Source organism: Helianthus annuus, chromosome 2, assembly GCF_002127325.2.
Source record: "Helianthus annuus cultivar XRQ/B chromosome 2, HanXRQr2.0-SUNRISE, whole genome shotgun sequence".
NCBI lineage: Eukaryota > Viridiplantae > Streptophyta > Magnoliopsida > Asterales > Asteraceae > Helianthus > Helianthus annuus.
In genome coordinates this window covers 81,411,362-81,415,672 of record NC_035434.2, presented here as the reverse complement: position 1 = coordinate 81,415,672, position 4,311 = coordinate 81,411,362, and positions in this window count along the sequence as shown.

Sequence of the window (4,311 nt, the reverse complement as noted above, 5' to 3'; positions counted from 1 at the left end):
CATATTGACAGTATATACTCGAAACGATGTTACTCTACGTGTCCAAACCAAAGTTTAACGCAATTAAAGTGTCCAACCCAAAGTCTACAGGGTGGTTTTAACATAGTTTAACCTAACAATACTCGTTAATATAACGAGAGGGGCGTTTCTCAACCTATAGCGCTACCATTGTTAGGGGAGGCTTGTACGAAGTTAATGAACACATAGTCATGAGTGTTTACAATAGCATAACATGTCTAACATGATTAAAATGTATCACATAGAGTAAGGATAGAGTGTGCATAAAATGTTTGATGTGATTGTGATGTTTGATATAGAATACATATTGCACCCAAATGTGGAAAATAGAAAATGGGTCATGTATACTCACCTTGGATTGCGTTGCGTTTTCTTGGTAAAAGAAGAATAGGAAATCCAAGAGAACGAACACGATTATCCTAAACGTTAAAAATACCATATAACGATCTAGTTAATAATTTATATGTTGAAATATAATTCATATCATTTAAAGTTTACAACTTAATTAATTTGATATTATTACATTAATGATATAAAAAAACAAAATGGTGTGTTATTTTTGTTATTAAGAAATTTAGAGTTTTATTGTTATAATAAAAAAAGAAAAAGTAAGAAAATAAAAATAGAAATAAAAATAAAAGAAAATGATACAGATAGAAGGTTTTAAGTATAATAAAAGAAAAGGATTTAAAATCTTGATCAAAAACCGCACAACAAAACTGGCCATAACCGGACTTAACGGGATTCAAACTCGTGTCGTTTTCTTTTGTTACTTGTGATTTATAAAACAACAGTTGTTATGAACTGCCTTCTGTGTTATATGTATGTGATCATCTAGTAGATGATCATCTCCTCCAAACAAACAAAAACAACAGAAACAGTATATGTATAATTGTACAAAGTTTGGTTTTGAATGACATGATAAATCGTCAAGCATTTAAACGAAAGAACAAGATTGGGTACGAAGGTATACCGAACAAGAGGAAACGGGATGGTTGGCGACTTTGAGCTTTTCCGACGACGCTCCAAACTCCGGCGACTTCAAAGTGATTCGGAAGGATGTTATATGTGCTGTCGAAACAGATTTGTGGGTGGAACGAACGGGGGTGGTGGTGTCGAGAGTGCAAGGTGTTGTGAGGGTGTCGAGATGGATGAACAAGTTGTGAGATTGGAACCGTAAAGGGGGTCTCGGCTTTATAGTGTTCGCGAGAACGTATCAAGTCGAAATCGCGACCATGTTCTTGATTGGTAACAAAGATGGGAAACATAGGATTAAGGATCAATCATGTTTCTTGATTGATAAAGAAAAGGAAACGCGGAAGTCAAAACCGAAAATCAGCGATGCGAAAATGGAAGCTGTTTCTTGCTGTGCATGGCTGTGATTTGGGCGGCAAAAGATAAAAAGGAAGTCAACATTGTTTTATGCGGTTTAGAGCATTATCACCATTTGGTTTTCTAACTTTTTATTTCAAAGTTTGAATTAATTACGATTAGCACCCTCAACTAGCTTATCTTGTTTAATAGTATAAATAAATCCTTAAATTAATTTAATTAATTAAAGAAATAAATAACTTAATTAACTAGTTTATATATATATATATATATATATATATATATTTAACTTTGAAATTGTAAGTTTAATTAATTTTAATTAAACTAAAGAATAATTAAATAACTATATTTATAACCGGACTAAAATAAAACTAAAAGTCTTTCAACGATTATTTAATTTCGCGAAAAATTTCTGAGGTTTAAAGTTTAGGATCCGTATTTTTAAAACGGGTCGGATTTTGAAACGGGTCAATTTTGACGAATGTTACATCGATGTTCCCACTCGATTAAGGACATGTAGTAACTGGAAGGACAAATATCGTTAGTCGCTCCTCGATGAGAGTATTTGTCTATTAGGCCAAAGCACGTTTCCTTAATTCGAAAAGGACTTTGATTTACTTTGGAATAGTCTTATGTTACGTTTCGTGACAATCCATGTTTTACGTTAAATCTCTTTTATGTTATCTCAATTTTTATGTGTTTTATATTTGAGCGTTACTTTCATTTCAAGCTTGGAGGCATGAATCACACTATTCTCGCAATCTAAAACAATTAATAATATTCTCTCGTGAACGAACTAAATTTATGGTGCATTCATTTTACATGCTACACTATGTGAGAACTCATGTTATGCTATGTGGAATCATTTGAAAACTATATGCTATATGGAATTATGTGTTATGTGACGCATTCATGAAAACAATTTTACTAAACAAAACATTATGATCAAAGTCTTAGTTAGATGTCGTCATCTCACTCATCCAAGAAGTCTAAGACCAGCTCTCAAAAGAAGATGATGGCATTCATGGCCAATCAGATCGTGACTGAGATTCAAGCTTCAAACACTCCCAACACCTCTGTTGACTCGAAAGTGGTCCAACCCAATCCTGTAACCTTTAACTATAAGCACTTTGTCTCCTGCAACCCAAAACCTTTCACTGGCAAGGAGTGGGTGACTGCTATGCTTGAATGGTTCGATAGCATAGAGGTTACTTTCATCAACAGCGAGTGTCCTGAGGAACTCAAAACACGCAGTGCTACTGGGGTGTTTCAGGCTAGAGCCCTAGAGTGGTGGACCAATGAAATGAACATTCGTTCAAACGAAATGGCTTATGCACTGCCTTGGGAGGAAGTGAAACAACTTATGATGGAGGAATTTTGCCCTCCTAAGTATGTCTCGTTTTAAGTCACTAAGGCACAGGTCCGCCTAAGTATGTCTTGATAAGTCCTATGCATCATTTCCTGAAAACCCATGTGAAAATAGGTACGTCAGCATAAAAATGCCTGTGAGATACATTGGTTTTGTGAAAACGGAATTCATGACTTATGTTTGAGAAAATGTTTAGTCATGAACCTTGTAATTTGTCTTGCTTAGTAAACCATTTGAAAAATGATAACATCAGATGATATGTATAGATAAGTGCAAGGTTAAACGAGTAACCAAGTAAAATGAGTTGAATATAATAAGTTGTTTTGTAAGACAATGTTTTATGAAAAGTGTGTTATTTCTATAAAATGTTATATGTCTAAACTGAAATGATTTAGATAACGCTAAGATATTTAATATTATACAAACATTTATATATAGGAAGTACCAGCGGCGTATCCACCATGTTTGCATCATATTACATACTCCACGTTACTCAAACCATTTACCCAAACCAATCCACCATGTAAATTGTTCATGTATAAACCAAATGTCAAGTGTTATTGTGTAAACCATGTCAAATGTTTATGTTCAATGTAAACCACCAAATGTGTATGTCAATGTCAACGTGTTTATGTTCAATGTAAATCATGTAATGTGCATCCCAGATGTATCATGTATGGTAAGCAAAATGTATCAACTTAAACCATATGTAAAATGCACAAAACAAGTCGTTGAAGTAAAACGTGGTTTAAATCAGCGTTATGTTCTGTGGAAAAATGCATGCTCTATTGATACTAACATTTATGCGGTATTATAAACTATGCATACATCCAAGCCTTGAGACTGTGGCGATAAACCCTCAAACAAATTAAAGGTTTATCTAAGTTATGTATATCGAATTCGGTCATTCCTTCCAATCCTATCAAACCCAGGATTTCAGAAACGAGAGTTGTCAATTCCTATGTTACTACTACCTACTAACGAACGGCGTAGCTAATGTTAATGAATGTATTGTCCCATGTTAAACAAACCAAATGTCATAACAAAATGAAGGCATGTGATGTAAACAATTGTACTAAGTATGCTAAGTAAACATACGAAGCAGAAATGTTCATGTAAATCAATGTGCCCATATGCTGAGTAAACATATGCAGCAGAAATGTTCATGTAAATCAATGTGTCCATATGCTGAGTAAACATATGCAACAGAAATGTTCATGTAAATCAATGTGTCCATATGCTGAGTAAACATATGCAACAAAAATGTTCATGTAAATCAATGTGTCCATATGCTGAGTAAACATATGCAACAGAAATGTTCATGTAAATCAATGTGTCCATATGCTGAGTAAACATATGCAACAGAAATGTAATGTAAATCAAGGTACTAAGTACGCACACAATGGGCATACATAGCATGAAATGTAATATAATCATGTACTATAATGTACTAACAACATAGCAGGCATATGATGTGAAAACATGGAAAGCATGAATGTAACAGATAGGCACATGTGTTTCACCCCAAAACAGTTTGGAAAACAGTAAAAGATGGGGTTCTATGTACTCACCTGAGATTGCTTTGAATTCCT